This window comes from Dermochelys coriacea, chromosome 21, assembly GCF_009764565.3.
Source record: "Dermochelys coriacea isolate rDerCor1 chromosome 21, rDerCor1.pri.v4, whole genome shotgun sequence".
Classification (NCBI taxonomy): Eukaryota; Metazoa; Chordata; order Testudines; family Dermochelyidae; genus Dermochelys; species Dermochelys coriacea.
The window spans coordinates 1722633-1735584 of record NC_050088.1 but is presented as its reverse complement, the minus strand read 5'-3'; the positions used below and the strand labels follow the sequence as shown (position 1 = coordinate 1735584).

At 40.6% G+C, this 12952-nt stretch overlaps 1 protein-coding gene and 1 long non-coding RNA gene across 2 annotated transcripts in view; both read left to right on the top strand.

Annotated features, from left to right (window-relative positions):
* The window catches only part of LRIG2 (leucine rich repeats and immunoglobulin like domains 2), a 42328-nt gene that overhangs the window by 3196 nt on the left and 26180 nt on the right, over positions 1-12952 (top strand).
* LOC122457167 lies at positions 83-4986 on the top strand. The gene is made up of 2 exons (XR_006276554.1): positions 83-879; positions 3410-4986. It is a non-coding gene; the product is annotated as an uncharacterized LOC122457167 (long non-coding RNA).

The window sequence follows — 12952 nt, the reverse complement described above, 5'->3', positions numbered from 1 at the left end:
AGGTGCCACAAGTACTCCTTTTCTTTTTGCGAATACAGACTAACACAGCTGCTACTCTGAAACCAATTATCTACACTTCTAATGATCAAGTCCCTAATTATTATTACCTGGATCTTCCTAATAACTAGGGTTCCCTCCCCAGGAGGGGTATCCTTTGTGAGAGAGGGTACCAGCACATCGTCTTTAAGGAGGGTCCCAACTATGGGATGGTTTCCCTCCACTCCAGATTCATGTTCTCCTTCTACGTGACTTTCATCCTCCTCAACAGCACAGAATCTGTCAGACTGGGGGTGGGTGGGAGTGCTCTGTTATGTCCTTGAAAGTCTCATCCTTAGACACCACTGAATTAAACATAAATACTAATAATCTTTGCATAACACTTACTGCTATTTGGAAGAGAAGGGGTAAAGTTCCAGATCCACAAAAGTATTTAGGCTCCTAACTTTGATTGCAATCAGTGCATGTTAGGAACCTAAATACTTTTGTGGATCTGGGTCCCTGAGTTTGAGGGAAATCAAATGCCCTTGTGTATAAAAGAATGGACAGGCCTTATCTTGGACCAAAACAGTCTCAATTTGCCTATGTAGATTAGGCCCAGTTAACTTGCATTAGATTGATGAAAGGAGAATTCAAATGCTTAAAACTGTTTAACATCCATTTGGAAGATAAATGCAAAACCCATATTCAGATATTTATAACTGGAATACCAAGTTCTGGAATCCCATAGCTTATGTATGCAGTCATAAACAAGAATTGCCTGTGAAAAGCTGTAGCTTTGGGAGGAAACAAGGATCTGAACTGTGAAAAGTAGGGCATGTCTCAGTTAACACGCTCTGTCTTCCGCTCACTACCCTGTAGGTGGGTAATGCAACACAAAAGGTATGTTCCCTCCTTGCCGAAAACAATAAGAACTGATAAAGGGAAGCTACAAAGTTGAATTCAGCACACAAATACAGCCTGCTAACCAGGCTATTATAAGATTTAACAAACCTTGAAAACCTCTGCCAGTGTTTTTTGGGAATGTCTTAACTCAGACTTTCTCCAAGGAAAATATTCTATTCCTGAAGAATAACTGTAGTTCATCAGGTAGCTAATCACAAAAACAAAACAAAAAACATCTATTTTATTTAATGAGGGCAGATTTTCTAGCTTACGAAAGTATTATGTCATTCTCCAAGCAGATAAAGGGGTGTGTTTAAAACCTTCATACAGAATGCAATGGGAAGAAGTGTTGTTGGCTCCTTTGCAAGATTGTGCAATCTGACAAATGCTGTAAACAATAATTAAGTATATGTTCTCTGTTATGGTTTTCAGGAGTTTAGTGCAAAAAGCATCTGGGGTGGGGAACATAACTACTACCACAACTACTCTAAATGTTCTTGGTCCAAGCAAAAAGCTATAATGCACAAAAGCCATTTAATATTCAGTTATTTACCTGCATTGTTGTGTAAATTAAGAATTAAATCTCTTAACACAAAATAAATGTCAACACCCATGCATTTTGACATCAATTCTGCCCCTTGTTGCTTTAAAGGACCAGAAATTCTTATCTTCTTCTTTGGGAAAAATTTATGCAAACTATTGGCAGATATAGTTTCTAGCAGGCTTTTTTTTTTTTTTTTCTGGATTAGTGAGTGAGTCCTAAAATGTGGGCTTGTGATGAAGTGTTCAGAAAGCCATCATTCCAAATGTTTCTCTTAGGACGTAATGGAGGAAAAACATGGTTACCAATGATGCAATATCCCTAGTATTGATTAGATTCCACAGTTTGTGTGGAAGACAAGCACTAAAGCTAAAGATCTTTAAATCGGCATGTTCAGATAACTCTTACCAAAGAGCTTTAAAAGCTACTGGAGGAGCTATAGGGACCACTTAGAACTCTCAGAACACTGGAGAAGTTAAAGAGGACTGGAAGAAAACTAACATTGTCACTATTTAAAAAGGATAAATAAGGTCAGCTACCTAGGCCTGATAGCCTATCTTGGGGTGTGGGTGGGGGGGGAATAATGAAATGGCAGATTCAGGACTCAGTTAATCAATAATTAAGAGGGTAATATAATGTCAGTCAATGTGGATTTATGGGAAATAGTTTGATAAGATCCATCACATTTTGAGATTGCAGGTTTGATAAAGGGAATAGTATTGATTTAGTATGCTTGGACTTCTGTAAGGCATTTAACTTGGTATCATGCAGCGCTTTGATTAAGAAACTAAAATGAGACAATCTAGAGAGTAGACTAGAGATGGGACGCATTAAATGAATTAAAAACTGGACAATGCAGTGATCTCATAACTGCGAATGAGGAATCATCATCAGGATACTATGTTTCTAGTAGGGCCCTACACTATTTAATCAATGAGCTGGGACAAAATCATTCCTGAAAGTTTGCAGATGACTCAAAGACTGGGGGAGTGATAAATAATGAAGACGAGTCACTGCTCAGTAAACTGGGAACAGGGTTTGATTTTGTTTTTTTTAAAGGGTATTTTCAGTTGATGCTGAGTAACATTTTTTAGCCAAAACGTTTTGGGAGAAAAATGCAGGTTTGGCAACACTAAAACATTTTGTATATTTATCAGTTTCAATGACTTGTTTGTCAGGAAAAAAGTAAATATTATTTTAGATATATTTGTACATTTTTTTCAAAACACAATATTTTGATGTTTTTGGACTTGAAATAAATTTCACTTCAAAATTTTCTTTAATTGTATTAAAAATCAAGATATAAAAATAGTCAAAACCAAAACATTTAAAATGAAACATTTTGTATGACCTGAAACACATTTTTTGACTCTTCAGTTAACTGAAATTTTTTTTAAATTTGTTTTTTTAGTTCAGTTTGAAACAACTTATTTTAGAATTTTCAGAATTGCCAGCAAGCTAAAAAACTGGTTCTTCTCACAGCTCTGGTTTCAGTGTGGCCAAATGCAAGGTCATATATCAGAACAGAGAATTTAGGCCATATGTACGGGGAGGGGGAAGATCAATCCTGAGACAGAGTCTGAAAAAGATGGAAGGGGGAGTCATGATAGATAAGCAGCTGAAGATGAGCTTCCAGTGTGACTCTAACTAAAAGGACTAACATCCAAGAATTATATATAAATAGGGGACTATCAAATAGAAGCAGGGCGATCTTATTTACACTGTATGGCCCTGGTGAAACACTGCTGGAATACTATGTCCAATACCGGTGCCCACAACTCAGGAAGGAAGTGGGGAAAAAATGGAGAGCTCAGAAAAGAGCCACAGAGTGATTAAGACATTAAAGGACATACCATATAGTGAAAGACTCAAGGATCTCAGTCTGTTCAGCTTATCAAAGAGAATGTTAAGGGGTGACTTGATTAGTCTATAAGAACTTAAATGGGAAATAGAAATTTGATAATAACGATCCCTTCAATCCAACAGACAAAGGATATAACAAGATCCACTGGTTGGAAGTTGAAGCTAGACAAACAGACTACATATTAGGAAAGGTACACATTTTTAAGTCAGAGTAAGTTACCAGGGGCTGTGATGGTTTCTCCATTATTTAAAACCTGATTTGTAAGAGCATCACTAGTTTTCTGAAAGATGTGCTGGGTAGTTCAACTGTAGCTATCGGACTTGAAGCAATAATTAATTAAGTGAAGTCTTATGACTTGTGTTATGCAGGAGGTCAGACTAGATGATCCCAATGGTGATTTCTTCTGTCCTTATAATCTATTTGGAGGCTAGGGGAGGCACTCACAGAGCTGCCATCTAGTGGAATGCATCTGACAGGTAACCCAGGGAATGACACCTGATTTGACATTCGACAAGTGAACTGACATACCTATCCATTTTATTGTTGGAGAGAAGATTTGGAGACTACACTTCTGGAGGGTGAATCTAAAGTATAGCATGTTCATATAGTTGTGATCAGGTCGAGCTTACAGTACATTTTCCACACTGTATGGAATCTATCTTGATATATCATTAAATGGTATTAGATGTTAAACATTATACACTTAAGCAATGGGAATATTGTAGTCATATCAAACTCCAACATCTACTTATTCAATTACATCGGATTTGGATCATTCTCCAGGACTTATAAAGGCAGCAGTTTGGTATGTGCATTTCCTCTTATTTACTTAACAGATGAAAAAATAGTTCAGCTCACAGTGAATGTTTAGATGACTTGTATACCACACAAGATGAACCTTAAAAATACAGTGATTACACAGAGCAATGTGCATACTGCAAAACATGAACTTCACAGTGCAAATCCAAGCATATTTAAGACAGCAGATTTTTTCAGGACAAGAAAATACAAATTTATACTTAGAGTTTAGGATGAAAGAAGCAGAAAGCCTTACCTGTGTGACTGAATAATTTGTCCACTTGTTTGGAAAGTCGGACTTGTTTGATCACTAAATGTAAAATGTTAGAAAAACCAAATGATCTGTTTGAAAATGAATGGTATAAGCAATAGTTGGTGACTAGTTATAAACAGTGTCCAAAATTATGCTCTAATGCACCAAATGCAAAAGTACTTCAAAAAGCAGGTAGTCTTACTTCAGTATCTTGTCAGTGAAAACCAATTTTGCAATTTGGATCTACTTCTTAATAAAACACCTTGCTTTAGAACTTTACAATTATATCTTCACAGTAATCTTAATGAGAGAGGCTTTGGCATAATATCATTTGGTAGACAAATCAGACATTAGAATTTGACTGTTTAAACTGTGGGCTTCGTTGAGGGTCAGATTGTATATTAATAATCAAGGTGATAAACTGTTTGCTGTTATGCTGTAATTAATCTCTTCTGCCCATTACAATGCAAGTTTATTGTCCCGCTGCAAGACCCAACGTATTCCTGCAGTCAATATCTTCTGAATTATTTGCTGGAATATAGTTATTCTAAACATTTGAATATGTCATTACCTTACTTTTTTATAACTTTGAACGTAAACTTTCCTGCTTTGGTACTCCAGGATTCATTTAATTAGTTTAATCAAATAATTAAACTCCCTTAATTTTTATAAGTGAGGAATGACTCAAGCTAGTATCATTGATAGCATAACAGCAGGTGAGAAGTCTCTGTTCACAGATTTAGTCACTCATGAACTACACATCTATAGAAAGGCTAGAGTTTTCCAGCCTAGCCAAGCAGGGTAAATCCGCATTGGTGCTTTCCTAGATGCTTTTTCTCAATGCCTGGTTATTTCATGAACTGTTCCAGCTTGCTTGCAAGTTGTGGCTATTAATTAACCAGGCCATTCTGCAGTGCCCATGTTCATTCTGAACTGGCTTACTCTAAATGACTAATCAAGTGCATCCTGGCATTGAAAGCTCAGGAAGTACCTGGACTCTTGGATCACAAGATTGATACACTGGATTATACCTGGCTAGGTTTTTTGTTCCATCTCATAGGCTTTTTACTCTTTTTGCATCTCCTGAAAATAAGGACTGAAGGTAAAAAATCCATTACAATCTACATACCACACAGACTATGCTGACAGCTTGTGCCACACACTCTCAAAGAAACTGCGGAACCACCTGATCAACATCCTCTACAGCAAACAGGGAAAGATTAAGAATGAGCTCTCAAAACTGGATACTCTCATAAAGAACCAACCTTCCACACTAACTTCCTCATGGCTGGACTTTAAAAAACTAGACAAGCCATTTACAACACACACTTTGCTTCTCTACAAAAGAAAAAGGACACTAAGCTATCTAAACTACTACATGCCACAAGGGGCCACAACAGTGGTTCCGTAACCCACCCAGCAATATTGTTAATCTATCCAACTATACTCTTAGCCCAGCAGAAGAATCTGTCCTATCTCGGGGCCTCTCCTTTTGCCCCTCCACCCCCACGAACATGATACAGTTCTGTGGTGACCTAGAATCCTATTTTCGACGTCTCTGACTCAAGGAATATTTCCAACACACCTCTGACCAACATATTAACCCACAGAGACCTTCCTACCAACACTACAAAAAGAAGGATTCTGGGTGGACTCCTCCTGAAGGTCGAAACAGCAGCCTGGACTTCTACATAGACTGCTTCCGCCGACGTGCACGAGCTGAAATTGTGGAAAAGCAGCATCGCTTGCCCCACAATCTCAGCCGTGCAGAACAGAATGCCATCCACAGCCTCAGAAACAACTCTAAAAGAAAAGGAGTACTTGTGGCACCTTAGAGACTAACAAATTTATTAGAGCATAAGCTTTCGTGAGCTACAGCGCATCCGAAGAAGTGAGCTGTAGCTCACGAAAACTTATGCTCTAATAAATTTGTTAGTCTCTAAGGTGCCACAAGTACTCCTTGTCTTTTTGCGAATACAGACTAACACGGCTGCTACTCTGAAACCAGAAACAACTCTGACATCATAATCAAAAAGGCTGACAAAGGAGGTGCTGTCGTCGTCATGAATAGGTTGGAGTATGAACAAGAGGCTACTAGGCAGCTCTCCAACACCACTTTCTACAAGCCATTACCCTCTGATCCCACTGAGAGTTACCAAAAGAAACTACAGCATTTGCTCAAGAAACTCCCTGAAAAAGCACAAGAACAAATCCGCACAGACACACCCCTAGAACTCCGACCTGGGGTATTCTATCTGCTACCCAAGATCCATAAACCTGGAAATCCTGGACGTCCCATCATCTCAGGCATTAGCACCCTGACAGCAGGATTGTCTGGCTATGTAGACTCCCTCCTCAGGCCCTTCGTTACCAGCACTCCCAGCTATCTTCGAGACACCACTGACTTCCTGAGGAAACGACAGTCTATTGGTGATATTTCTCCCCCCCCACCCCACCCTCCACTGTTCCTCAGATGTTCTTGTTAACTGCTGGAAATAGCCTACCTTGCTTGTCACCATGAAAGGTTTTCCTTCCTCCACCCCCGCTGCTGGTGATGGCTCATCTTAAGTGATCACTCTCCTTACAGTTTTTCCACCAAATGCATCCGATGAAGTGAGCTGTAGCTCACGAAAGCTTATGCTCTAATAAATTTGTTTGTCTCTAAGGTGCCACCGGTACTCCTTTTCTTTTTGCGAATACAGACTAACACGGCTGCTACTCTGAAACCTCTCCTTACAGTGTGTATGATAAAACCCATTGTTTCATGTTCTGTGTGTGTATATCAATCTCCCCTTTGTATTTTCCACCAAATGCATTGGATGAAGTGAGCTGTAGCTCACGAAAGCTTATGCTCAAATAAATTTGTTAGTCTCTAAGGTGCCACAAGTCCTCCTTTTTTTTTTTTTTTTTTTGCGAATACAGACTAACACGGCTGCTACTCTGAAACCTGAAAATAAGAGATTTTGTTGATGGTTCCTGATGGGAAAGTAATAAAAGGTCTGCTGTAGACTGGCATATTTGTCCAAGACTGGGAGAATTCAGTGGTCCAATGGCAAAGATAGAAAATAAGTGAAATAGTCTGTTAAAAGAATAAGGATACTGAATCTGGAGCTAGGAGCTCAATGGAAATGCAAGCTGGTTCCTATGAGACTAGAAATTTGGTTTCTACTTTCCTTATCCATTGGTCTTTGGTAACTATAGGTTATGCTCCTTACAGCACAGGTTTCCACAAGTGCGGAATAAAGATCAGTATTTTTAGAATGTGGTGGGTTTAGGGCGACAGAACCCTAATTTTTCATTTCTAAAGTCACTAGGAATTCGTCAGCTTCCTTTAGACTGTGGCTTTCCCAGAATTTCTCACGCTAGTAGGTAGAGTGTAAGATGAATACAGAAACTGGATTGTGGGTTTGGCTTTGGTTTTTGGTGGGGCGGGCGGAGGGGGATTTTATTTAGCTGCAGCACAGTATTAGATATGCCATCTACTGATCTAACAGAGTCTCAGCTTCAGAGTAGCTTTTAACTGAAATTAGCATACATTCCCATGGTAACACACGAATCCCCAGGGAACAAAAAAATACAAGGTCCAGAGGTTGCTATAGTCAGTTCTATGTCAGTGCCAAGAAAGCACTGCTAGTTTGAGGAACCAGTAAGATTTGAAGTAAACCATCAGGACAAGTGTATTACAAGTGTACTCAAACGGCTTCATAAAGTAGCCCTCTTTCTAATACAGAGATTGTTGTGGTGATTTCCCTCTTCTCAGCCTGCTTATGACTGAAAAACTTCTCTAGAGCAACTACAACAATTGCTGACATGAAAAGATAATATTAGAAAGTTATTTATTACTAATATTAGTTACAGCATGGAAATGAGGAGGTAGCAACATGTGAGCAGGCAGCTCTCTACACACCAGTAGCCCAAAGAGTAAATCTTAAACTCTGCTGTAGAATAATTTGCTTCCAAGGTGTAGGATCTGTTTCACATCATTCTGATTATCATTTGTGCCAGTCACTATCTCAGGCTGTTAGCTTTATGAACCAGTGCTGTAGTTATGTCCTCTCTGAAAGTGTAGAGGCACAGATTTCAAATGACATTAAAAGTAATCTCTGACTTCAGAAACTAGTGGTAATGACTGCTAAAATATGCTTGAAATTAAGGGACAAGACTTGTTCAGTCTCCCATGACCTAGTCAGTTCCTGGTTCCTTGTCTTTGATGGCCACTCAAGTGGTGGCTTTTGTGTGTGAACTCCGCTTGTCTGGAAGCGGACTGAAGCTGCCAGACCCCACTTTCAGACACTGAACACCTTTCATAAAGCTCTAGGTGACCACAGACCTGTGCTGGAATTGAGCAACAGGTTCTAACCCAAAAAGAAAAGGAGTACCCGTGGCACCTTAGAGACTAACAAATTTATTAGAGCATAAGCTTTCGTGAGTTACAGCTCACTTCATCAGATGCATTTGGTGGAAAAAACAGAGGAGAGATTTATATACACACACACAGAGAACATGAAACAATGGGTTTTATCATACACACTGTAAGGAGAGTGATCACTTAAGATAAGCCATCACCAGCAGCGGAGGGGGGGGGAGGAGGAAAACCTTTCATGGTGACAAGCAAGGTAGGCTATTTCCAGCAGTTAACAAGCATATCTGAGGAACAGTGGGGGGTGGGGTGGGGGGAGAAATACCATGGGGAAATAGTTTTACTTTGTGTAATGACTCATCCATTCCCAGTCTCTATTCAAGCCTAAGTTAATTGTATCCAGTTTGCAAATTAATTCCAATTCAGCAGTCTCTCGTTGGAGTCTGTTTTTGAAGCTTTTTTGTTGAAGGATAGCCACTCTTAGGTCTGTGATCGAGTGACCAGAGAGATTGAAGTGTTCTCCAACTTGTTTTTGAATGTTATCATTCTTGACGTCTGATTTGTGTCCATTCATTCTTTTACGTAGAGACTGTCCACTTTGGCCAATGTACATGGCAGAGGGGCATTGCTGGCACATGATGGCATATATCACATTGGTAGATGCGCAGGTGAACAAGCCTCTGATAGTGTGGCTGATGTGATTAGGCCCTAGGATGGTGTCCCCTGAATAGATATGTGGACAGAGTTGGCAACGGGCTTTGTTGCAAGGATAGGTTCCTGGGTTAGTGGTTCTGTTGTGTGGTGTGTGGTTGCTGGTGAGTATTTGCTTCAGATTGGGGGGCTGTCTGTAAGCAAGGACTGGCCTGTCTCCCAAGATCTGTGAGGTGATGGGTCGTCCTTCAGGATGGGGTTGTAGATCCTTGATGATGCGTTGGAGAGGTTTTAGTTGGGGGCTGAAGGTGATGGCTATTGGCGTTCTGTTATTTTCTTTGTTGGGCCTGTCCTGTAGTAGGTGACTTCTGGGTACTCTTCTGGCTCGTCCATCTGTTTCTTCACTTCAGCAGGTGGGTATTGTAGTTGTAGGAATACATGATAGAGATCTTGTAGGTGTTTGTCTCTGTCTGAGGGGTTGGAGCAAATGCGGTTATATCGTAGCGCTTGGCTGTAGACAATGGATCGAGTGGTATGATCTGGATGAAAGCTAGAGGCATGTAGGTAGGAATAGCGGTCAGTAGGTTTCCGATATAGGGTGGTGTTTGGGACCATCGCTTATTAGCACCGTAGTGTCCAGGAAGTGGATCTCTTGTGTGGACTGGTCCAGGCTGAGGTTGATGGTGGGATGGAAATTGTTGAAATCATGGTGGAATTCCTCAGGGCTTCTTTTCCATGGGTCCAGATGATGAAGATGTCATCAATGTAGCGCAAGTAGAGTAGGGGCATTAGGGGACGAGAGCTGAGGAAGCGTTGTTCTAAGTCAGCCATAAAAATGTTGGCATACTGTGGGGCCGTGCGGGTACCCATCGCAGTGCCGCTGATTTGAAGGTATACATTGTCCCCAAATGTGACATAGTTATGGGTGAGGACAAAGTCACAAAGTTCAGCCACCAGGTTAGCCGTGACATTATCGGGCATACTGTTCCTGACGGCTTGTAGTCCATCTTTGTGTGGAGTGTTGATGTAGAGGCTTCTACATCCATAGTGGCCAGGATGGTGTTTTTAGGAAGATCACCAATGGATTGTAGTTTCCTCAGGAAGTCAGTGGTGTCTCGAAGATAGCTGGGAGTGCTGGTAGCGTAGGGCCTGAGGAGGGAGTCTACATAGCCAGACAATCCTGCTGTCAGGGTGCCAATGCCTGAGATGATGGGGCGTCCAGGATTTCCAGGTTTATGGATCTTGGGTAGCAGATAGAATACCCCAGGTCGGAGTTCTAGGGGTGTGTCTGTGCGGATTTGTTCTTGTGCTTTTTCAGGGAGTTTCTTGAGCAAATGCTGTAGTTTCTTTTGGTAACTCTCAGTGGGATCAGAGGGTAATGGCTTGTAGAAAGTGGTGTTGGAGAGCTGCCTAGTAGCCTCTTGTTCATACTCCGACCTATTCATGATGACGACAGCACCTCCTTTGTCAGCCTTTTTTGATTATGATGTCAGAGTTGTTTCTGAGGCTGTGGATGGCACTGTGTTCTGCACAGCTGAGGTTATGGGGCAAGCGATGCTGCTTTTCCACAATTTCAGCTCGTGCACGTCGGCGGAAGCACTCTATGTAGAAGTCCAGGCTGCTGTTTCGACCTTCAGGAGGAGTCCACCCAGAATCCTTCTTTTTGTAGTGTTGGTAGGAAGGTCTCTGTGGGTTAATATGTTGGTCAGAGGTGTGTTGGAAATATTCCTTGAGTCGGAGACGTCAAAAATAGAATTCTAGTTCACCACAGAACTGTATCATGTTCGTGGGGGTGGAGGGGCAAAAGGAGAGGCCCCGAGATAGGACAGATTCTTCTGCTGGGCTAAGAGTATAGTTGGATAGATTAACAATATTGCTGGGTGGGTTACGGGAACCACTGTTGTGGCTCCTTGTGGCATGTAGTAGTTTAGATAGCTTAGTGTCCTTCCTCTTTTGTAGAGAAGCAGAGTGTGTGTTGTAAATGGCTTGTCTAGTTTTTGTAAAGTCCACTATCAGTTGCTCACACCATCCAATTTCCAGACTATTCTTAGTTTCTTGACTTGATTTGAAAAGTAGGATTTCACCTCGTGAGTACAAGGTTAATGAGTGGATAAACCTGCAGGACTGAATTTGTCTGCTTTCTGCTGTTCTTTCATTGTATGTGTAATTGTCATGATCAAAATGTTTGTAATTCATCTGCTGTGTTGTTTTTAGCACTGTTGTGGTGAGCATACCTGTTCGTGCCAGAGAGAGTTGCACTCCGTACAAATAATCAGATGGAAGAAAAGGCAGTTCATCTAGTTCTTAATATTTTGCTGCTTAAATCTTTATATAAAAAAAATAAAAAGTCTGAATGGTTGTGGCTTCACTCGTACTATTGACAAGCAGCATGTGGTGCAGAAATTCCATGTGAAAGCAATTCTGCAAAGGAGAGTTCTCTTACAGGAGCCACTGACATTTCAGTTAGTATTCAAGTAATGCTACAAAATGCTGGATACAGATGTGTTGTCTATAATTCTCTTACAAATGAAGAGTGAAATCCTGGCCCCATGGAAGTTGACAGGCAGTCTTTCTACTGGTTTCCATGCAGACAGGATTTCACCTGTATTTCATCTTCACTGGCTCTGCAGAAGGGGAAAAATGTCACTTGTATTGTTCATCTGTTTCTGAGGGTATCTCTGAATTTTGTTTGAAGCACCAAATTCTTGTTCACAAACCTTTTTGGATTTCTGCATGCCTTATCTAAATTATTTACATCCCAGTGGTACTAAAGAGCGACATTTAACAGCATGTCTGACTGCATGATATCAAGAATTTTTATAAGTCTTTTTTTTTCCACCTGTGTCACTGTAGATTTAGCATGAGTAGGAGTTGAGTTCTTAACACTAAAATCCATTTTTTCCTCACAAAGACATGTTTTTGTTATTCACACAATTAATACTCGAATAGCATCAGGGTTTCTAGAGGTTGGAGTGGTGAAAGAAATTAAGATTCATTTGTAACTTAGTGACGCAACAATCTAGTGTTTTATAAGGACTAAATTCATCGGGGATATTGATTACATTGTAGGAGCTCTTGAAGAGGAAGATGCCTGAGACAGCTATGGCAGGTCAAGCATATTTAGAAGCTTAAATAAGGGGTCCATGAGTGCTGAGATCTGTGTGGTGAGTTCGGGCACATGGAACTTGTGTCTACAAGATGTTGCGGCCAAGAATTTAGCAGGATTAAAAAAATTTGGCATGCAATATCCGTGGCTACGTTAGATAGGAGTAAAAACATTGTAAGAGATGTACACCATCATGGTTCAGGTTACAGCCACTGTGCACCTGGATTTGGGATGTAATGTCCCATGTGAGTCAGTTATTCATAGTTCTCATTTATGGTGTTCCTTGAAATTTCTTTTGAAGCAGCTGGGACTGGCCACTCTCAGAATACAATAGATAGTCTAGCTGAGTATCTCTAGTCCTCTGGCACATTTGACTTCCTGAATTAGCAGACTTCCAGAGTTCGCAAACAATTGGGGAAGTTTTTAGTCCACAGGCTATGTGATGTTGATGGTCAGAGCACAAACAGCCAGTAAACATCAGTTTTGAGAGAGAGGCT